The 24,746-nt window shown below is 40.4% G+C and overlaps 1 pseudogene; it reads right to left on the bottom strand.

Annotated features, from left to right (window-relative positions):
- Positions 1-15,734: 15,734 nt before the first annotated feature.
- On the bottom strand, positions 15,735-23,231 carry LOC101333059 (small ribosomal subunit protein uS10-like; annotated as a pseudogene).
- Positions 23,232-24,746: the final 1,515 nt, after the last annotated feature.

The raw sequence follows: 24,746 nt of genomic DNA, 5'->3' as shown, positions 1-24,746 counted from the left end.
CTCTTGTAATAGTCTTTGTTTTAAAGTCTATTTTGTCTGATATGAGAATTGCTACTCCACCTTTCTTTTGATTTCCATTTGTATGGAATATCTTTTTCCATCCCCTCACTTTCAGTCTGTATGTATCCCTAGGTCTAAAGTGGGTCTCTTGTAGACAGCATATGTACAGGTTTTATTTTTGTATCCATTCAGCCAGTCTGTGTCTTTTGGTTGGAACATTTAATCCATTTACATTTAAGGTAATTATTGATATGTATGTTCCTATTACCATTTTCTTAATTGTTTTGTTTTCGTTTTTGTGGGTATTTTCCTTCTCTTGTGTTTCCTGCCTAGACAAATTCCTTCAGCATTTGTTGTAAAGCTGGTTTGGTGGTGCTGAATTCTCTTAACTTTTGCTTATCTGTAAAGGTTTTAATTTTTCCATCAAATCTGAATGAGATCCTTGCTGGATAGAGTAATCTTGGTTGTAGATTTTTCCCTTTCATCACTTTAAATATGTCCTGCCACTCCCTTCTGGCTTGAGGAGTTTCTGCTGAAAAACCAGCTGTTACCCTTATGGGGATTCCCTTGTATGTTATTTGTTGCTTTTCCCTTGCTGCTTTTAATATTTTTTCTTTGTATTTAATTTTTGATAGTTTGATTAATATGTGTCTTGGCATGTTTCTCTTTTGGGTTATCCTGTATGGTACTCTCTGTGCTTTCTGGACTTGATTGACTATTTCCTTTTCCATGTGTAGGGATGTCTCTGACTATAATCTCTTCAAATATTTTCTCAGCCCCTTTCTTTTTCTCTTCTTCTTCTGGGACCCCTATAATTCGAATGTTGGTGCATTTAATGTTGTCCCAGAGGTCTCTGTTACTGTCCTCAATGCTTTTCTTTGTTTTTTTCCCTTTATTCTGCTCTTTGGTGGTTATTTCCACCATTCTGTCTTCCAGCTCACTTATCTGTTCTTCTGCCTCAGTTATTCTGCTATTGTTTCCTTCTGAAGTATTTTTAATATCAGTAATTGTGTTGTTCTTCACTGTTTGTTTGCTCTTTAGTTCCTCTAGATCCTTGTTAAATGTTTCTTGTATTTTCTCCATTCTGTTTCTGAGATTTGGGGTCATCTTTACTATCATTACTCTGGATCATTTTACAGGTAGGTTGCCTATTTCATCTTCATTTATTTGGCCTTGTAGGTTTTTACCTTGCTCCTTCATCTGTAACATATTTTTTTGTTGTTTCATTTTTTTTTTTTCTCTTTTTGATGGGTGATGTTGTATTCCTGCCTTACTGGTTGTTTGGCCTGAGTTGTCCAGCACTGGAGTTTGCAGGCCATTGGATAGAGCCGGGTCTTGGTGCCAAGGTGAGGACCTCTGGGAGGCCTCACTCCGATTAATATTCCCTGGGGTCCTAGGTTCTCTGTTAGTCCAGCAGTTTGGACTTGGAGCTCCCATCACAGGAGCTTGGGCCCGACCTCTGGCCTGGGCACCAAGATCTCACAAGCCAGTTTGCCGGCAGTTCGTCCCGTCCCCTTAGGTGTCCATGGTCCCCCACTGGTGCCTGATAGGTGCACTACTTTTGAGGAGACTCGAATTCCGCGTCCTCCTAGTAGGCCATCTTGACTCCGCCCTCTGCTAAATGTTAACATTAGGAAAAGCTGAGTGAAGCATAGAGGGGAACTCTGTACTGTTTGTGCAACTTTTCTGTAAGTATAAAATTATATCAAAATAAACATTTATTTTTTAAAGCATAAAGTAATGGGACTGTTGTTAAGACTTCCTCACATTGCTAAATGGTTTAGTATTAGGTCTATTGTGAATTACATATTGGGAGGGAAGATGAGGCACTAGAATCATTTTGGGGCTCAGGGCCTCTAAATGCTACTTTCAGCAAATTGGCTCTGTCCCTGGGAAATCACCAGGCAGCTCTATTCCTCACCCAAGCCCATTTCTTCCCTCCTTGGAGGTTGAAGGAACTTAGAGACACCTCCTACTGCACCACCACTCCCTCCTCCAGGACGGTTCTAAGGGCTTGGGCCCTTGACCTCCAGGGTGTGGGCATACTTTATGGTGTCAATAGGGCAATCCCAGCAGAACAGACCATTCAACCTTAATTCCAGAGACAGAGTATGCATGCCTGGGGCAGGGTCATTTCGTTAGGGTAATAATAAATCCTACTTTCCAGGTTATAAGAATTAGATGAGATAATATATGCTACAACAAGGGTGGACCTTGAAAACAGTATGCTAAGTGAAATAAGCCAGATACAGAAGGACAAATATGATTCCTCTTATGTGAGGTGCCTGAAATAAGCAAACTCACAGCAATAGGAAGTAGATTAGTGGTTACCAGGAAGGGGGCAGCGGGCGAATGAGGAGCTGTTGTTTAATGGGTACAGAGTTTCCTTGAGATGATGAAAAATTTCTGGAGCTGAATGGCAGTGATAGTTGCACAACAATATGAATGTACTTAATGCCACTGAACTGCACACTGGGAAATGGTTAAGGTGGTAAATTTTATGTTTATGTATATCTTACCACGATCAAAAATACTAAGAAAATTCAAAGAATTAGATGAGATGATTAAAAGCTCTTATAAAGCCCCAGCCCATAGTGGACACAGATACCATTAGCTTCCTCCTTCACTAAAGTTTTAGAAAATAGAACTATTATGTAATTGTTCCATGTGATTTTTGACCATGGCAGCCACATTTGTTTTTTATAATTAACCACATTCTTAACCCCACTATGACATGGTTTTCAACATTCATTTTTTATTCTAATACAATGTTAGGACTGAATGATGAATTTTTAAAAAACATTAGGCTCACATGTCCTGTAAGAGCATTTCTGTTTAGCATAACAGATCAAAACTGAAATCAACTACATGATTCCCAATGGTGCTGTGAGGAATTTGGGCCATGGCTCTAGGTACAGCTTTACAGATATGCTTGCATATACCCTAACACTGTTGATTAATTAAACTGTGTTCCTCCCCAGGTTTGGGCAATCACTCATAACCCTCTTCCCACTGGAGCTGCCATTGCTCCTACCACTTCCAACAGAGGACCCCTGAGCCACCTGTGGTGAAAATTTCATACCTAGGCCCTCAGCCTAGGTTTGGCATTTCTGTGACCACTGTAGCTGAGCTTGAAAGTCGCTCTTAGAGTTAGTGTTATCATGACATCTTGCTGCTTCTGAGCATGTGGCCAAACTCTGCCAAGATGCTGACGCATGATTGGCGTCTCATTGCCCGTTTCACTTAGCCCCGGTTTTGTGACAAGGCTCCCGCTGCCTGGTGAGACTTCATGCTCAGCCTTCTGTTAAATGAGGATTATGTGCAGGGTCCTGGCCTTGGACGTCAGGGTGAGACACTGTCTTGCCGAATACTTCCTTTTTATGGTTTTCTGTAATGGAAATTTCATTGTTCCACACTTTAGCTTTGGTTTTGTAATCACTGATTATATAATGAATTCTGGTTCTGTTCTGGCAAAATCAGCCTGCACTGTTAAAGACACAGAAGATACAGCTGCTTTAGAACATACAGAGATGGATCCTCCAGGTCCATAAGTCCCACCGCCTCCACCACCATCCTTGTCAATCTCCTGAAAGATCAGTTTCACGGTAAACTACAGTTTGGAGGGGATGGTAGTGCCATAGCATGACAGCTCCTTCACTGTTGCGCAAAGAGTAGCAGGTCCTCGTTTCGGAGTTTGCAATTTTGTGAAACATTAGCTACCTCTAGTGGGGCTAATTGCCTCCCTCATGTCTAAGTGCTTGGAAGTCTTTGGCCTTGACTTCAAGATTTGGGTTTCCAGATAAAATACACAACTCCCAGTTATATTTCAATTGCAGATAGACAATGAATACATTTTTTAGCATAAGTATGTCCCATGCAATACTTGGGACATACGTACACTAAAAAAAGTCCTCATTATTTGTCTGAAATTCAAATGTAACTGGGCAGCCTCTTATTTTTACTTGCTAAATCTGGCAGCCCTACTCAAGATCAGACTCTTGTCATTGTCCTATCCTCTGGGTCTGTCCTTGTGGGACTCTGATAATTCATTTTGCCAAGAAGCCTGAGACAGAATGAGGGAAAGGAAGAATCTTAATCACACTTGGCCTTTTGTTCTGTCTAGCTCCGAGTGTCACAGATATGCATTAAATTCATAAATAAATGAAAACCTCTCATTTAGACAGCTGAAGTTTAGTTCATTTCTATCCTGAGACTTTAGCAAATTGGATTCCATTGAAAGGAAGGATGGTGTAAAGAGGAAAGAATGATCTAGGGACTGAGTCACTCATCCCAGGCCCAGTGACCATGGTGTGGAGTGACCACAGCATAGCACTCTCTGTTTAGTCTCTATTTGAAAACATAAAGGATTCAATTAAATGACCTTTAAGATCTCTTCCAGGGCTAATAATTCTGTGGTTCTGGCTTCAAAAGGTCTGAAACTTCTGAGGTATGTTACTGAAAATCACAATATTAGATTAAAAAGTTTTAAGGGCTTCCCTGGTGGCACAGTGGTTGAGAGTCCGCCTGCCGATGCAGGGGACACGGGTTCGTGCCCCGGTCCGGGAGGATCCCACATGCCGGGGAGCGGCTGGGCCCGTGAGCCCTGACCGCTGAGCCTGCGCGTCCGGAGTCTGTGCTCCGCAACGGGAGAGGCCACAACAGTGAGAGGCCCGCGTACCGCAAAAAAAATAAATAAATAAAAAGTCCTTAAACTTAAGGATTTTTTATTAATGCTTAATTTTTTAAAATAAGTTGCTTACTGATTTTCTGAGAAGCATACGTATCTTGACACTTCCTCAGAGCTCTTCCTATTACATTAAATATTTTGTGCACACTTTTTACATAATTAGTATTCAGGTACAAGATTTGCCCATCAGGATACTCTAATAGAATTTTCCACGTCTATCATTCTTTTTTTTTTTTTTTTTTTTGCAGTACACGGGCCTCTCACCGCTGTGGCCTCTCCCGTTGCGGAGCACAGGCTCCGGACGCGCAGGCTAAGCGGCCACGGCTCACGGGCCCAGCCGCTGCACGGCATGTGGGATCTTCCCGGACCGGGGCATGAACCCGCGTCCCCTACATCGGCAGGCGGACTCTCAACCACTGCGCCACCAGGGAAGCCCCACGTCTATCATTCTTAAATGACTTTGGTAAACTCCAACATTCTAAATTAAAGCTGTAACATGAACTCAAGTCATAAGTAGTCACTCTAAGGAGAGATCAATATGATCTTGGGTAAAGAAAGATATTTTATGAAAACATTCTTAATTGAGACCCAAAATATATGCTAGGGAAAAAGCGTTTAGGTGAGCACACTACTCATTCTTTTCAAGTAGATTCAACAAACATATTGATCACTGGACCATCCCACACACTCCTCTGGCTTCAACCTCCATTTTATAAAGGTTTATGGCTTCCATATCTCCATGGCCACATTTCATTTCTCTCCTCCGTTTCAGAGCCAAATTTCTAACTCCCTTCTAGAAGTCTCTACCTAAATGTCCCACAGGCTTCTCAAACTCCGTAAATCTAAAATGAAGTGGAAATTAACACAACATTGTAAATCAACTATACTTCAATTAAAAAAATATAAAAAAGTACCTACTATCTTCACCCCGCTACCTGCTCTATTGGTCTCCTCAAACTTGATTAATGGTATTATTATCCACCATCATAATTAGCACAAGCTAGAAATCTGATAACTAGCTCTGAATCAACACTCTGAATCAACAGGTTACCAAGTCCACTTAGTTCTGCCTCCTAAATGTCTCTTGAATCTCTGTCCATTCCAAGAACACTGCCTTAGTTCAAGCCCTCTCACCTGAACTAGGTAGGTAGTAGTCTTCAGAATCTTTCCCACCCACCTGCACAGACACAGAGTGATATTTCTAAAATGTGGCTCAGATCATCCTGACCCCTCCTCCCCATAGCTATCCACTGCTTAGAGAAGAAGGGCTGAACTCTTTTACATGAGAAAGGTGACCTTTCGATGTATGACCACAGCTGATTACTCCCAACTTCATCTCCCTCCTCAGTACCCCACAACTTGCCATTTCGCCTGTCCATTATCTCCTTCCAGGCTTGCCTATACTCATCCCTTTACAGAAGTATCCCTCCTTTATCTCCAGCTGGTGAACTCCTACTCATCCTTCAAGACCTCATTTAAGGGTCACCTGTGGGCAGGCTTCTCTGCTTAGTCCCCTTCCTTACTCTACCACATGCCCGCTTAGTGACCCCTCATGCAACACCTCAGCACGTTGTTTATACCCTCACTGTACTGCTAACCCTTTGCATTACAATTATGTATTTTTCACCTGTTTCCTCTACTAAACTAAGAACTCTTTGAAGATGGGGCCATGGATTATTTGGCTTTACATCCCTAGGACCTAGCAAGGGGCTTGGGACAAGGCAAGTGCTCCATAAACATTATTTGCGGGGTTGGGGGTGGATAAATGAAATAAAAAAGAGGTGGAATTTTTAGATAGGTATCGTGCTAAGTGCTTTATCTCATTTATTTCCTATGACAACTTTATAGAGGAAGATACTACTACTACTGCCATCTTTATAGATTAAGAAACAGAGAGTTTAAGTAACTTGCCTAAGTCCACATATTAATAAATGATAGAGTCCACAGATGGCTTTTGTTCCTCCAGATTCTTTCCTTGCTCAACTATGCGAGGGTATTGATGAGCAGAGGAGAGGTCAAATGTCAGCAGGAACACTATAAGAGCAGGGAGATTCTACAGATTGGATAATCTGTTTCTCAATTTTTAGAAACTCATTACTCATTAATTAAATATTCTCTGAATCCCACTTAAATTCCAGGATTCCTGATCTTTATTTTTACATTTTGTAGTTTTTATTATTATAAAATATTTGCTATTACAGAAAAGTACATAAAATATATGCATGGTTTAAGAGTAATTATTACATGTTTAATCTCCACACATGTCAAGAAATAGAATTGTCAGGGCCTCAGAACCCTGCCTGCCTTCTCTCTCTCCCTGAGCATTGAAGAAATCACCATCCTGACTTCTGTGATAATCATTTCCTTGCTTTTATTTGTTGCTTTGCCACATAGATAGATATAGATAGAGACATATAAATATATATTTCGAGTTTCCCATTGCTGCTGTAACAAACTACCACAAACTTCGTGGCTTAAAATTATCTTACTGTTCTAGAGATCAGAAGTCTAAAATGGCTGTGCAGGGCTGTGTTCCTTCTAGAGGCTGGGATGGAATCTGTTATCTTGCCTTGTTCAGTTCTAGAGGCTGCCCCTTTCCTGCATCTTCAAAGCCAGCAGCATGGCATCTTCTGTCCTCTCTTCCCTTTGCTTTTGTTCTCTTGTCTCTATGACTCTGACTCTCCTACCTCCCTCTCAAAAGGTAGCCTTGTGTTTGCATTGGGCTCAACTGGATAATCCAGAATAATCTCCCTATCTCAAGATTCTTAATAACATTTGCAAAGTTCTTTTTACCTTATAAGGTAACATATTTACAGGTTCCAGAGATTAGGATGTGGACATCTTTGGGGGACATTTACCAGTTTATCACAACCTCTAAATAATTTCCTTTAGTAATGTCAATTCTTGAACTTCATTTATACGGAATCGTATGGTATATATTCTTTTGCTCATATAATCCATTTACATTTAATGTAATTATTTATATATTAGAGTTTAAAACTACCATCTCATTTATATTTGTCCCATGTATTCTGTATTGCCTTTTCTTTCCTTTCTTGCCTTCTGGGGTTGTTCAAAGAAATATTTTAATGACCCCATTCTTTTTCTTCTACTGGTATGAAAATTATATACTCTCTATTTTTTAGGGATTATTCTAGAACTTAATATGCATCCTAAACTTAAAGTCGGAAATTAATTAATGCCTTTACTTTCTCCCACATAATTCAAAGACCTTAAAATATTTTAATTCCATTTACACTTCCTGACATGTTTTGTTCTCAAATATTTTAGCTCTATCTTGTTATTATTGTTGTAAGTTTTGCCCTTAAAGACTTTATAACTGTTGTTTTATACAGTTAATATTCACTTAGATGTATCCATATATTTATCATTTTCTTTGCTTTCTTTTGTCTTCTATCTCAGGTCTTCCTTGTGAGATCACTTTTATTTTACCTAAAGGAAAGGTCTTAAATCAGAGTGTGATGGTGGCAAACTCTCTCAGCTTTGATCTGTCTAAGAATAACTTTATTATGACCTCATTCTTGAAAGACTTTTTCTGGGTGTAGAATTCTAGGTTGCCAATTATTTAAGTTTATAAACCACAGGTTTATATAAGTACATAAGTATATAAACCATTGATGGTTTCATTCCACTGGCTTTTGGCTTCCTTTGTTACTTCCTTTGTTACTTTTGAGAATTCAGCTATTGTTTAGTTGCCACTCCTTTGAAGATCATCCTTTCCTCTGGTTAATTTTAGCATCTTATTTGTCTTTGGTTTGTTAAAGTTTCACCATGATGAGTCTGGGTATAAATTTGTTTTTATTTTTTCTGCTTATTATTCTTGTATCTATGGATTGATATCTTTGATCAGTTTAGAAAAATTCTTAGCCATTATCTCTTCAAATATTATCTTTATCCAAGCACTTCTCTCTTCTCCTTCTGAAAGTCTGATTAAATGAATGCTACACCTTTTACTCTGTTTTCTTGCCTCTTAACCTCTCTTTTACATTTGCCATATTATTATTTTTCTACACTGTACTCTGAATAATTTCTCCTGATCTATATTTCACTTCTCTAATTTTATCTTCAGTTATATCTAAGATGCTTAAACATGACTGTTCAGTTTTTAATTTGGGTTATTTATTTTTTATTTTGAGACATTCTATTTGGTTCTTTTTAAATCTGCTAAATCACTTTTTATCATTTCCTTTTCTGTACATATGTTTTCTACTTTTTCTTTGAATTGACTAATCATAGTTGCTTTTATAGATTGTCTAGTGATTTCAAAATCTGAAGTCTTTGAAGGTCTCTTTCTTTTAGTTCTCATTCCTGATGGCTTATGTCCTTGTAGGCTTAGTTATTTTTGACTGTACACTGTTTGTTGTCCTTGAAATTTTATTTGAAGGGATTCTTTGAAGACTAGGTTGACACTAATTTTCTCCAGAAAGAACTTTCATTTGCATCTGCTAGGCACACAGGGACACTTTAAATCACTTTAAAGTAAAGTCACAACGTAAGAGGGTTTTACGGTATTATGGTTTCTTTTTCTCTTTGTTTTTGTTCATTTATTTATTTTTTTCATCATCAAATTGATATGGGTTTGGAAGCTGTGGAAGTACTAACTTGCAGTTATAACTTCTCAGAGCAGTTCCCTGCATTTACTACCTGTCTTGCTCTGCTCATCATAAGGACCTGAGGGAGGAGGATCCTTTACTTCTGTTTCACCCTTGCCCTGAGGGTTTTACCCTTATTAGTGAGGGGAGGAGCAGACGCTGGGCTTTGGCTTTGTCCTTGTCCTGAGAAGCCCACAGAACCAAAGTTCAAGTTTGCCCCAAAGGGCAAATGTTCTTAGTTCAAAAACAGCTTCAGACTGCCACTTAACTTTCAGAGACCTTGTATCCCTTTGATTTGGGGCTTTAACTTTTTAATATCTTGCCAGAGCTTTGATGCTTTTAAGAAGTTATAAAAAATTTTTTTTAGTCAGTGTGTTTTGTGGTTTCTAGTAGGAGGTTGGTCTGATCCCCATCTTGCCTTATTCCTGGAAATGGAAGTCCTTTGCTCACCTTCCTAGGCTTGGCTGAACTGCACACTTAGAAACTAGAAACCAACATGATCTACTGTAAGCAAGTTAACATATGAAAAAGTAAGCACATATTTTATTCTTTTTTTTAAACATCTTTATTGCAGTATAATTGCTTTACATTGTTGTGTTAGTTGCTCCTGTATAACAAAGTGAATCAGCTATACATATACATATATCCCCATATCCCCTCCCTCTTGCATCTCCCTTCCACCCTCCCTATCAAACCCCTCTAGGTGGACAAAAGCACCGAGCTGATCTGCCTGTGCTATGCGGCTGCTTCCCACTAGCTATCTATTATACATTTGATAGTGTAAGTATGGCAGTGCCACTCTCTCCCTCCGTCTCAGCTTACCCTTCCCCCTCCCCGTGTACTCAAGTCCATTCTCTACGTCTGTGTCTCTATTCCTGTCCTGCCACTAGGTTCTTTGGAACCATTTTCTTTCTTTTTAGATTCCATATATGTATGTTAGCCTACGGTATTTGTTTTTCTCTTTCTGACTTACTTCACTCTGTATGACAGTCTCTAGGTCCATCCACACCTCTACAAATGACCCAATATCATTCCTTTTTATGGCTGAGTAATATTCCCTTGTAAATATGTGCCACATCTTCTTTATCCATTCATCTGTCAATGGACTCTTAGATTGCTTCCCTGTCCTGGCTACTGTAAGTGGTGCTGCAATGAACATTGTGGTACATGACTCTTTTTGAATTATGGTTTTCTCAGGGTATATGCCCAATAGAGGGATTGCTGGGTCATATGGTAGTCCTATTTTTAGTTGTTTAAGGAACCTCCACACTGTTCTCCATAGTGGCTGTATCAATTTCCATTCCCACCAACAGTGCAAGAGGGTTCCCTTTTCTCCACACCCTCTCCAGCATTTATTGTTTGTAGATTTTTTGATGATGGCCATCCTGACCAGTATGAAGTGATACCTCATTGTAGTTTTGATTTGCATTTCTCTAATGATTAGTGACGCTGAGCATTCTTTCATGTGTTTGTTGACAATCTGTATATCTTCTTTGGAGAAACGTCTGTTTAGGTGTTCTGCGCATTTTTGGATTGGGTTGTTTGTGTTTTTGATATTGAGCTGCATGAGCTGCTTGTATATTTTGGAGATTAATCCTTTGTCAGTTGCTTCATTTGCAAATATTTTCTCCCATCCTGAGGGCTGTCTTTTCGTTTTGCTTATGGTTTCCTTTGCTGTACAAAAGCTTTTACGTTTCATTAGGTCCCATCTGTTTATTTTTGTTTTTACATCCATTTCTCTAGGAGGTGGGTCGAAAGGATCTTGCTGTGATTTATGTCAGAGTGTTCTGCCTATGTTTTCCTAAATATTTTTTATAGTGTCTGGCCTTACATTTAGGTCTTTAATCCATTTTGAGTTTATTTTTGTGTATGGTGTTAGGGAGTGTTCTAATTTCATTCTTTTACATGTAGCTGTCCAGTTTTCCCAGCACCATTTATTGAAGAGACTGTCTTCTCCATTGTATATTCTTGCCTCATTTATCAAAGATAAGGTGACCAAAGGTGCATGGGTTTATCTCTGGGCTTTCCATGCTGTTCCACTGATCTATATTTCTGGTTTTGTGCCAGTACCATACTGTCTTGATTACTGTAGCTGTGTAGTATAGTCTGAAGTCAGGGAGCCTGATTCCTCCACCTCCATTTTTCTTTCTCAAGATTGCTTTGGCTATTCGGGGTCTTTTGTGTTTCCATACAAATTGTATAATTTTTTTTTCTAGTTCTGTGAAAAATGCCATTGGTAGTTTGATAGGGATTGCATTGAATCTGTAGATTGCTTTGGGTAGTATAGTCATTTTCACAATGTTTATTCTTCCTATCCAAGAACATGGTATATCTCTCCATCTGTTTGTATCATCTTTAACTTCTTTCATCAGTGTCTTATCATTTTCTGCATGCAGGTCTTTTGTCTCCTTAGGTAGGTTTATTCCTAAGTATTTTATTCTTTTTGTTGCAGTGGTACATGGGAGTGTTTCCTTAATTTCTCTTTCAGATTTTTCATCATTAGCGTATGGGAATGCAAGAGATTTCTGTGCATTAATTTTGTGTCCTGCCACTCTACCAAATTCATTGATAAGCTCTAGTAGTTTTCTGGTAGCATCTTTAGGATTCTCGATGTATAGTATCATGTCAGCTGCAAACAGTGACAGTTTTACTTCTTGCTTTCTGATTTGGATTCCTTTTATTTCTTTTTCTTCTCTGATTGCTGTGGCTAAAACTTCCAAAACTATGTTGAATAATAGTGATGAGAGTGAGCAACCTTGTCTTGTTCCTGATCTTAGAGGAAATGGTTTCAGTTTTTCACCATTGAGAACGATGTTGGCTGTGTATTCATCATATATGGCCTTTATTATGTTGAGGTACATTCCCTCTATGCCTAATTTCTGGGAAGTTTTTATCATAAATGTGTGTTGAATTTTGTCAAAAGCTTTTTCTGCATCTATTGAGATTATCATATTGTTTTTATCCTTCAATTTATTAATATGGTTTATCACACTGATTGATTTACGTATATTGAAGAATCCTTGCGTTCTTGGGATAAACCCCACTTGATCATGGTGTATGATCCTTTTAATGTGCTGTTGGATTCTGTTTGCTAGCATTTTGTTGAGGATTTTTGCATCTATGTTCATCAGTGATACTGGCCTGTGGTTTTCTTTTTTTGTAACATCTTTGTCTGGTTTTGGTATCAGGGTGATGGTGGTCTTGTAGAATGAGTTTTGGAGTGTTCCTCTCTCTGCTATATTTTTGAAGAGTTTGAGAAGGATTGGCGTTAGCTCTTCTCTAAACGTTTGATAGAATTTGCCTGTAAAGCCATCTGGTCCTGGGCTTTTGTTTGTTGGAAGATTTTTAATCACAGTTTCAATTTCAGTGCTTGTGATTGGTCTGTTTATGTTTTCTATTTCTTCCTGGTTCAGTCTCGGAAGGTTGTGCTTTTGTAAGAATTTGTCCATTTCTTCCAGGTTGTCCATTTTATTGGCATATAGTTGCTTGTAGTAATCTCTCATGATCCTTTGTATTTCTGCATTGTCAGTTATTACTCCTCCTTTTTCATTTCTAGTTCTGTTAATCTGTGTCTTCTCCCTTTTTTTTCTTGATGAGTCTGGCTAATGGTTTATCAATTTTGTTTATCTTCTCAAAGAACCAGCTTTTAGTTTTATTGATCTTTGCTATTGTTTCCTTCATTTCTTTTTCATTTATTTCTGATCTGGTCTTTATGATTTCTTTCCTTCTGCTAACTTTGGGTCTTTTTGTTCTTCTTTCTCTAATTGCTTTAGGTGTAAGGTTAGGTTGTTTATTTGAGACTTCTTTTGTTTCTTTTTTAAATTTAATTAATTAATTTTTTTTTTTTTTGCCACATTGGGTCTTCATTGCTGTGTGCAGGGTTTCTCTAGCTGTGGTGAGCGGCGGCTACTCTTCATTGCGGTGCACGGGCTTCTCATTGCAGTGGCTTCTCTTGTTGCAGAGCCCAGGCTCTAAGCGCACAGGCTTCATTAGTTTGGCTCATGGACTCTAGAGCACAGGCTCAGTAGTTGTGGCGCATGGGCTTAGCTGCTCCATGCCATGTGGGATCGTCCCGGAGCAGGGCTCAAACCTGTGTCTCCTGCATTGGCAGGCGGATTCCCAACCACTGTGCCACCAGGGAAGCCCTTTTCTTGTTTCTGAGCTAGGATTGTATTACTATAAACTTCCCTCTTAGAACTGGTTTTGCTGCATCCCATAGGTTTTGGGTCATCGTGTTTTCATTGTCATACGTTTCTCAGTATTTTTTGATTTCCTCAGCAATCTCTTGATTATTTAGTAGCGTATTATTTAGCCTCCATGTGTTTGTATTTTTTACAGTTTTTTTCCTGCAATTGATATCTAGTCTCAGCACATTTTTTTTGTTGTTTTGGTTTTTTTTGTTTGTTTGTTTGTTTTTGCGGTATGCAGGCCTCTCACTGTTGCGGAGCACAGGCTCCAGACATGCAGGCTCAGCGGCCATGGCTCACAGGCCTAGCTGCTCCGCGGCATGTGGGATCCTCCCGGACCGGGGCACGAGCTCGTGTCCCCTGCATCGGCAGGCGGACTCTCAACCACCGCGCCACCAGGGAAGCCCTCCGTTCTGTTATTATAAAAATAATCTCCCATGTTATGTTCAACTATTTTTATTATTTCACTTTTTACATTTAAATTTTTTTTTTTTTTTGGCGGTACGTGGGCCTCTCACTGTTGTTGCCTCTCCCGTTGCGGAGCACAGGCTCCAGACGCGCAGGCTCAGCGGCCATGGCTCACGGCCCCAGCCGCTCCGCAGCATGTGGGATCTTCCCGGACTGGGGCATGAACCCGTGTCCCCTGCATCGGCAGGCGAACTCTCAACCACTGCGCCACCAGGGAAGCCCTACATTTAAATTTTTGATCCATCTGCACTTTGTTCTGGTGCACCATTTATTGTTCATTTACTGTGTGTGCCAGACATGGTATTCAGCATTTTACATACATTATCTTATTTAAGAATCAGAATTATGGCAACCTCTATTTTACTAATAAGGACATTGAAGCTTAGAAACACAAACTCAGCCAAGATCTTACATCTAGTGAGTGTCATAATCGAACTCAAGTTAGCCTGAGTTCAATTTTTATGCTCTTCTGTATAATATTTATAAAATTAGCATTCTGTGTTGTTTGGAAATCCCCAACTTCATGACTGCTATTTTAGGAAAAATAGTTGATGAGTATGTGATGACAACTAACCATTCCATGAGACTTAAAGAACCAGGAAGATGCATTGAGGTGGGGCTACTAGATGTCAATTAGCCAAAGTCGTTCTCCAGCTGGGCAACTGACTCCTGCCCCAAACTGGAAGCTGAGGATTCAAATACTTCTCCCAGCAAAATTATGGATGATTCGATTACATTACACAGAGTAAACAGAACTGTGACTATTAAATCTTTGAATGTAAGAGTCTCTTGAACCTCCTTTGTCATGGAACAGCATAGATTCCAAAGTTTGGATTGGGTTCAGCCTGCAAGTAGAACATAATTATTGGATGTGATTGATTCTTAGATACACATCTTTTCACATTTAACATCTCTGAGATTAGGATGCCTCTTCTGATCAGTGGTGTCTTATAATTGTTGTTGGCCAGGTGACAGACAATATGTAGCAGTGGCCACCTGCATTTGTGCCAACCTGCTTTATATTTCTAATGGTACAAATGGACAACAGCAACTCATCAACTTTTCATTCAACAAACCATTTAAGGACCATTTCAGGAAGGAATATAATCTTGGTTGTTTTCTGGACTCTTCTGTTGACACCTTCTGAAAAGAATCAAGAAAGCAGCTGTATTAAAACTTGGGGGTAGGTGCTGGAGTCATTGACTTGGAAAAAAAACATCCTCGAAAGACCTTTTTTTTAAAAAAAATTTTATTTATTTTGGGCTGCGTTGGCTCTTCGTTTATGTTCGCAGGCTTTCTCTAGTCGCGGAGAGCAGGGGTCTTCGTTGCGGTGCGCAGGCTTCTCATTGCTGTGGCTTCTCTTGTTGCGGAGCACAGGCTGTAGGCGCACAGGCTTCAGTAGTTGTGGCATGTGGGCTCAGTAGTTGTGGCACATGGGCTTAGTTGCTCCACGGGATGTGGGATCTTCCTGGATCAGAGATCGAACCCATGTCCCCTGCATTGGCAGGCGATTCTTAACCACTGTGCCACCAGGGAAGGCCCCAAAGAACTGTTTAAAGAAATCCTGCATAACTGACACCCCTGCTGGCACAGAGGATGACTGTGTTTGGAAAAACAGGATATATATACCCAACTCTGAAGTGAAATGCATTTCGAAGACTGGACTCTGAATGAGAAGTCTGGGGAATACTCTAACCTATTTATTTCTCTTATGTGTTCCTTTCATATTGTGCACAATTGATGTGATAAAATCTATGTCTATTAAACTTCTTTTAGCAATTAATTAAAATAGCTAATTTCAACACCAGCAATGGTGACTTCAACCTATACTCCTGGCTCTGTATTGATTGAAGTAATCTGTTGAACAATCTCAGAAGAGCTGTGCAAATCAGTGATCACTCTGGACTCTCATCTTTTGTTTGTTTGCTTGTTTTTGACTGAGTGGCTTGCGGGATCTTAGTTCCCCTACTAGGGATTGAACCCGGGCCCTCAGCAGTGAAAGCATAGGGTCCTAACAACTGGACCGCCCAGGAATTCCCTGGACTCTCTTCTGAAAGCAATCCCAAGTCCTAGGACCTTCAGCACAAGGAATTTTTCTTGTAGTAATTCTCAGGGTCTTAGTGGGACACCAAGGCCTTTCACTTTGACGTTCTTTTCCTTTGTGCCTCTAATAAAGATGCTCACACCTTCCGCAGGGGTTTCGTTTCCATTGCAGCTGGTTAATGCGACTCTGATTCTATGAATCCCTCTCTTTGGCTCCGAGCGTGTCTTTCCAGTATCCTTAAAAACTTCCTCACTCACTTCCTGCACACGAGCTAACAGCTGAAGGTCAGGAGGTGCCACAGCCACTGCATCTTCCTCAAAGAGCTAGTAAAGTTTAAAAAGTTCCTTCAATCATTATAAAATAAAATGCTAAGTAATATGAAAGCATTGTGTCCTAGTTTAATTGATGGCATTCCCTCCTCCTTTCTCAGTGGTACGAAGCCACTGGTGCATCTTGCAATCAATGGCCTCTCAAATTAGATGAAATACGGTAGTTTCAGCTTGGGAGGGGTGTGGGTCAGGGAGCCAGTTAGACAAAGAAGTACATGAGGTCATTTTGTTGTCGTTGCATATTTATCCCTTTGAATGAATCTATAGGAGACTGACTGTATCAATAGATCTAATTAATTTCCTAGGTTTTGTCTTACGCACTTAAGCTGGGTGTTCCTGATCATACTTTCTTTTGTAATCAGAGTATAGGATTTTACCATGGTCCTTTAAAAATTTTGTCTTTTTGGCTCTGGTCTGTTGTTCTCATCTGCCAAGATCATTGTGGATCATTATTCTCTTATTTACAGTTTTAGCTATCCCTCCTTCTAGCTTTACGCCATGTGTAAATTTGATAAGCCGAACCTCTATATTTTTATCCAAGTCACTAATAAAAATATTGAGCAGTCCTGGGACAGTTTTGTAGAGCCATGGCAGCCATTAGTGATTCCCTCAGGTTGGCATGAACCACAGATTGACTCTTTCTGGACATAGCATTTTACCCAGCTGCAACTCCATGCATCTGAGATATAGTGCAGTTGGTAGGCACCCAAGCTTTGATCTCAGAGTTGACCTCTCAACCCTAGCCCCACCATATCCTTGCTATATGACCCTGGGCAAGTTACCTGATGAAGCTCTGCTTAGTTTCCTCATCTGTAAAATGGGACAATTCTTTTTACTTTATAGGAATGGGTAGATGTTTAAGTTAATTAGTACTCACAAAACACTTCGTAGAGTTCCTGACATAAAGTAGGCTCTCAATAAATATTAAGGGTTAGTCCTATCAATTTTCTCAGATTTCTCCATCTTGTTCAATACATACCATGAGACACTTTGTCAGATGCCTAAGAAAAACTCAGCATAAACTAACTTCATCATTCTGCTGTTCTAACAGACTTATCAAAAAAATGAGATCCGTTTAGTATGCAGTTTTTATTTATAATTTATAATGACTATTTTCAACAAGGGTTTATTGCAGCTTAAAATAAAAGACATGTATGGATTTATTTGTGATGACTCCAGGCTGACTGTTAATGATCAACACTCTACTTTTAAGTGTTTAGGAACACTGGGAATCCATTATACAGCTGACAGTTCTGTATTTTATTGAATTTCCCCTTTTACCATGTAATGGCAACCAATGTTTGCCTGTCTCCACCTTCTAGGGATCATGCCATTCCCAAGATTTCTTAAAGACTAATGTTGATGTTTGTAGAATCGCATCTGCAGGTTATTTTTTTTTATCCTGGATGTATTTCATAGGAGTTGCAGAATTAAACACATTTGAAGCAGCCGGGTCTCTCACCACCTTCTCATTTATCTTGGATTTCACTGCCTTATAGCCCTTGTCATTCTGTCCTTAAGGGTAGTGGTTTTAAACCTTTCGAGTACATGTGAATCACTTGGAGGAGGGAGAGCTGTTAGAAATGCACATCTCCAACCTGCTTCCAGAGATTTCGGCTTAGTAGGTCTGAAATGGGGCCTGGGAATATACATTTTTACAAACACTCTAGGTGAGTCTGATGCACCACCTGTGTGAAACACCTGATACAGAGGAAAATGATGGAAAATAATTTTGTAATTATGATTTTTTTCTTATCATGTTCTTGTATATGTTAGCATTATCCACCTCTCCTCCAAAATTAGTCTTACTTGGTGGCTTTGGTCCAAACAAACTTACAAATAGCCCTTTTGTTTAGCATTTTTCATAAACCTTGGATTATTCTGGATTTTTGACCCTCCTGACATGACTCATAAAGCTTATGCATTTAAAAAAATATTGTCCTTGGGGAAAAAAAAATTGTCCTTGGTTCTGGGCCATTTCTGTCATTGTTAGCATGTGTGCTTTGAAAGCCTGAGCCCATTAGAGTGCTCTCTATGCAGTCCTGCCTCGGCCCCTTCAGATGTCCACAGGGCGGTACGCTCTACACTTGGGGCATCCAGCCAGGATTTCCTGAGAATGAGATGAGGCTGTGGATGACAGAGAGAAGAGCTATATGAGCTATTTATTAAAATGCCTGTGGGAAATCTGCCCAGAAACTGGTCATGTACTGGTGCTCTGCCATTTGTTAGTGGTTGAGGTGAGAAGGGATGAATTCAGACCAAAGCTGAGGCCGTCCGGCCTTCTGAAATTGCTGATGTCAGGCCTTCCTCTAGACCAGCTTCCCTGATACGTCATCCCACTTCTTCCTCTCTGACCCTTTGGACCTCGATATACTTTCATCACTGCGTATTGCACGCTGGAGTTCAGTTGTTTGGTCACGTGTCCACCATTTATTACATTAAATAAAGGAACAATGTCTTCCTTATTTAAAACAAAAATAATATAAACCAAACAAAATCCTGCACTTTGCACACTACTTGACGTTCAGTATTTGTTGAACTAAGCCACCGATAACAAATATTCGACAGGCATGCTATACTCCCAGTCCTGTGCTGGGGCAGACATTGCTAATGGATCTCTGAACGCTTCCCTCCTGAACTTGGAAGCAGTTTCAATATTCTTCAGAACATGGCTTTTCCATCAAATCTACCAGAACTGACTTGCAAAATGACACCTACTTGCCAATTCTAAACAAAACAGAGGTCCTTTTCTCCTACTACAGTCCAGTTGTCAACTCCATTCATGAAATAAAAAAAGAAAATAGCTTACAAATACAAATTAAGTACTTGGAAAGTCAAGTTGGTATGATAAATACTAAGGGGAAAACACAGGGAATTTACATTGGTTATAGAGTAGCCGGCATCTTGCAATGAGCAGGTGTCTGGGTTTTCCAGCTTTTGAGACTCTAGAATGATATTAATGAGACAATAATGAGAATGATACTAAAACTCAGCATCTCATTTCATGGGATCAGCAAAGTCTGAAACCTTTCAAGTAATGATTCTCCTATACCACAGAAACTGGGCCCGCGTTTCGGTGAGATCCAAAATCAATGTGTAAGTTGAGAGCTGTGTCTCCTAACATACATCAGGAGGCAAAGGCAGCATCATTTGGGCTGAAAGGGAGATAAACAAAAGCAGGACTCTCTGGGGAATATTTTCTTTCCTCCCTCTCCTTCATCTCCCCTTCCCCATGCAACTTTTGAACCCTGATTATTAGCTGTCACTTAACAATCTTGACAGTTCCATTTTGCACTGAGAAACTTCTTTTTTGTGTATCTGTATAACCGGCCCAAACTGGGGCTGCTCCGAAGTAGAGCCAGACCCTCGCCATCTCTGCCTCTTTCTCTCAAACGTGGCCACTATAGTTGTTCTCTCTTAGGTTCCTATTTTAGAGCTCAGTGATACTGAGAAAACTATCCCTTCTTTCAACTCCTAGATTGAAGGCTAAAGGACTGAAGGGTACATGTAGGGTATTTATAAGCTCTGAAGTTGCTGGAGTCACTCTCAGAGGGAACTTGGATTTCAAGAGGCTATTAATACAGAAATCCTTATTTTTCAGAACCTGCTAGTGAGTGAGATTCTCCAAATCAGAAAAATTTTACCATAAAAGTAATTTAAAATTTTAATTCCTTAAAAATATAGAAAATGTATTAAAGACATCGCATCCCTCTCTGCCTTTAGGAACAACTTCACTGGTTTGATGCTGCCACAGGATCAACACCAAGAGTGGAGACATTTGTTCACTAAGCTGTGAATGGTGCAATGAACCTCCCACAGTCTTTTGTAGAATGTTGGGCAAATGCCTCCATGTTCCTCTTCTTGACCTTTTTGGACAGCTTTTTATAGTCTTGTCTACTCTTCACCTGTGAAGTTATCAGATGCCCTTCCTGGCTCTTACAATGAGCTTGCCTTTCAAAATGCATGTTTTCCTTGAAGTTATTCCTTCTAAGTGTTTATGGGCTAGAACATCAGACAATGAGGTTTCTTTGAATTGTGTATAAAATAAGAGTTAACTCTGAATGAGGCTTCCCCTCTACTGGCCTCCTAGCTTCCAGGTTCTGACGAGTCTAGACTGGCTTCCCCCAGTGGAGACTGAGCTCTGATTAGCATAAAGCTTAAAAACATGTTTCATTTTGTTTTTGTGTAGTACTGGGTCTATATCCAGGGAGCAGTAGCCTAGAATATTCTGCACTGATCAACTCACCATAGAGGGAAATGTTCTGTTCTTGAGATAAAGGGCATTCAAAGGAGGGCAGCCACCAGGGTGATAGGTATTGAAACCATGTCATTCAGGAACCAGCTGAAAGAACTGAGGCCGTTAGGGTTATGGGGAACTACTGAAAGGAAACAGATGTCCTCCAACAGGTGGAGGGTGGTCTGCCCTGGGAGAGGGTGTTAGGCTTGCTGGGTACAGCTACTGAAGGCAGAACTCAGGATGAAGAACAGAAGTCACTGGGAGAAGATATGATAAACTGCAGAACAAGCAGAGCTTGCTTAAAGCGGAACGAGTGCCTTTTAGGGAATGACTTTTCTGTAGCTGACGTATTCAAGCAAATAGTGGCTGACGGACTTTGAGGGAGAAATCCTCAGAGAGGTTACCACTGGCCAACCCAAGCTCACTCTTTCTCTTTCTTTCTCTCTGCCTCTCTGTCTGTCTGTCACACACACACACACACACACACACACACACACACACACACACACACACACTCACTCACCCCATTCTTTACCTTCCCCTTCCATACTTTAATTTTTATTTTAAATTTTTTTCTCCGTACCATATAGCAACATCCTATAGATTCTACTTTTTAATCATGTTTCTTGGCAGTCTCCCCCAACCGGAATGGAACTTCCTGGAGATGAGGGATTTGCCTGTCCTGTTTGTTGCCATATCCCCATCACTCAGGACACGCTTGGCACGTAGTAGGCTGAATGAATTTATCGCTGAATGAATAAATGATCAGGGATCACTGTAGAAGGAGACCCTCCCTGGGGTGAGTAGTGGGTCTGATTATCTCTGGGTACTTTCCAGATCTGGAATCTGAGGATGTTATAAGCCCTACAAAGCAGGCCCCATGTCTCCTGACACTTGGGCCACTCCTGCCTGGGGAGGAGTATTGCTGAGAAAACCATTAAGGCCATGTGTGCAAATTTCTAAATAGGTACAGAGTGCGTGTGGCCAGCGCGGAGCAGGGCCTGATGCGTGGCTGCTGGGTGATGGGGAGAGGAAGGCCTCAGAGAAAGAGGGATTTGAAACATGAGCTACATACAGAGGAGGACATAGGTTTCGGGTGGGAATCTCAGCCTTTGAGCACGTTACTTAATATCTCTGAAGCTTAATTTCCTCACGTATACAAACCTTGCAGGACTGTAGTGAAAATGAAATGTGAATCACTGGGCCCAGGGCCAATCACAGAAGTTTGTTGCTCAGAAAGTGCTTGCTCCCCTTTGGGTGATGGGTGTTGTGCTATTTCACTTGAGTTTTGACTGGGTGAGATTTTATAGAGATGTGTACAAAGGACTTGCAAAGTAGAGGGCGGGAGTAGACTCCAAAGTGGGGAGTCTAGACCCAAACCGCCTGGGTTCAGATCCTGGCTTTCACTTACTAACTGGGTGACCTTGGGCAAGTTACTTGACCTCTCTGTGCCTCAATAGCCTCATCTGTAAAATGGGGCTAATAATAGTACCTATGCTCTAGGTTCGTGTGAAGATTAAATGAGTTACGATACATAAGGCACTTAAAACAGTGACTAGCCCAATGCGGGCACACTGTACACGCCAGCTATTAGGATGATTATGTATTCTGAAGTAAGTCTACTACAGATCCCTTTGGTTAAGGTCAGGAGGGAGACAGGGGAAGGTGGGGTGAAACCAGACATGACTGTCATAACAGTGTGAGCTCTGCCGGACAAGGCCTCTTCACAAGGCCCAGCCCATTTCCCCTCGCTTCCTTCAGAAGACCTTTCCCAGCTGCCCTGCCCCTGGGTGCCTAGATCACCCTGGATTAGTGCTTTACATATACTGCCTTGTACTATCATTTATGTTTTTATATTCTGCCCCACCCCAACTCAATCGTGAATTCACTGAGGAAGGCAAGAAAACACCCGTCAACCCTGTCCCTTTCCTCTGTACTCTGCCATGAGTGTGAGGAGCGTGTGGGTTGGTGAGAATAGCTTTGGAATCAGGTGGTCTGCATCTTAATCCCAACTCTCCTACTTCCTAGATACATGACCTGGGCAAGCTGCTTAACCATACAAGACCTCAGTTTCATCATCTATGAAATGGGGACAATATTATCACCTAGGGCTGTTGTAAAGATGGAGGTAACGCATGAAAAATATTTAGCACAGAGCCTGCGGCCATAATAAACAGTCAGTAAGCCGTAAGTTTGACTATGCTTAAGGCCAGAGAGAACACTGCTAAGAAGTGATCCTATCAGAAGCACAGGCCGTGGTCTACAGTGGATTGGAGCAGAGAGCAAGGTGATGCGCCCACTGCAGTGGGCCATCATTGACGTGATAAGGACCATGGGCCTACACTCCTCGGCCCCTGGCTCTCCACCCTCAAGGAGGAAGCACTGGTTGTTCAGTTCCATGAAGATGACGGTCTTAGTTTCAGTAACAGAATGAGAAGTACCTACTATGCATTTCCTGGTTGTGATATTGTGCTATAGTAATGTGAGATGTTACTGCTGAGGGAAGCTGAGTGAAGGGTATATCCGATGTCTCTAAATTATTCCTTATACCTGCATGTAAATTTTTGCAATTATCTCAAAAATCATTTAAAAATAAGTACCTGAATTAACTCATCTTTTGTGATCCCCTTCTTTACGGCCTTCTTTCTCCCAAACTCTTTTTCCATCGCCCTTGATTATATCCCTGTGTCCTGCACACAACAGCACTTACATTGAGTATCGATGCCCCACCGAAAACATGGGGAGAAAAGAACAACAATAATGGATTGTAATTGAGTGTTTATCTGCCAGAATGGTTCAAAGCACCTTATACATATTAACTCTTTTAATCTTTACAATAACCCTTGAGGTTTTTATAACCCTCACTTCACAAGTGAGAAAAATCAGGCTGTGAGAAATGAAATAACTTGTTCAACGTCACATAGCAGAGCCGAGACTCCATATTTGCTGGGCTCCAAAGCCTCCTCGGCTACTCATTGTAGATCTTATAAAATCTGAGAGCGCGATTATTAAAAACAACATTTTAAATGATTACCACAATAAGTTCAATGAACATCCATCATTCCTATAGATACAAAATAAAAGAAAAAGAATATTTTTCCTTGTGATGAGAACTCTTAGGATTTATTCTGTTAACGAATTTCATATATAAGATACAGCGGTGTTCATTATATTAATCGTGTTGTACATTACATCCCTAGTAATTATTTATCTTACACCTGGAATTTTGTACCATCATTTCATGATGTATGTAAGTCAAATCATATGCTGTACACCTTACACTATACGGTGCCATTTGTCAATTATATCTCAAGGAAAATGGAAGGAAAAACATTTTTTTCTTTTTGTTTTTAAATGGAAGCATAGTTGATTTACAATATTATGTTAGTTTCTGGTGTACGGCAAAGTGATTCAGTTATATATATATATATGATATACATGTGATATACATGTGATATATATGATATACATGTGATATATATAATAGATTCTTTTCTATTATAGGTTATTACAAGATGTTGAAGATAGTTCCCTATGCTATACAGTAGGTTCATGTTGTTTATCTATTTTGTATATAGTGGTGTTTATATCGGTTAATCCCAAACTCCTAATTTATCCCTCCCCCCTCTCACCTTCTCCTTTCGTAGCCACAAATTTTTTTTTTTTTGGTTGTGTTGCGTCTTCGTTTCTGTGCGAGGGCTTTCTCTAGTTGTGGCAAGGGGGGGCCACTCTTCATCGCGGTGCGCGGGCCTCTCACTGTCGTGGCCTCTCTTGTTGTGGAGCACAGGCTCCGGACGCGCGGGCTCAGTAGTTGTGGCTTACGGGCCCAGTTGCTCTGCAGCATGTGGGATCTTCCCAGACCAGGGCTCGAACCCGTGTCCCCTGCATTAGCAGGCAGATTCTCAACCACTGTGCCACCAGGGAAGCCCCCGTAGCCACAAATTTTTGTAAATAAGTAATAAATTTTGTAATAAAATAAGTTCATTTGTATCATTTAAGAAAAAAAATTTTAATGTATTTTTTGACAACCGTTGGGGTGTTCTTTATCTCTGCTCAGTGGGATCTGTAGACAGACCCCCAGGAACCATACAACAATAAGGAATGGCGAACTCAGTCCCTCACCTCCATCAAGCCTTCGCCCAAATGTCTCCTTGTGCATGACGTCTTCTCTAGCCTCCATA

This window comes from Tursiops truncatus, chromosome 17, assembly GCF_011762595.2.
Source record: "Tursiops truncatus isolate mTurTru1 chromosome 17, mTurTru1.mat.Y, whole genome shotgun sequence".
Classification (NCBI taxonomy): Eukaryota; Metazoa; Chordata; class Mammalia; order Artiodactyla; family Delphinidae; genus Tursiops; species Tursiops truncatus.
Note: the sequence above shows the minus strand (reverse complement) of the source record. Positions and strands in the feature narration are given on the sequence as shown.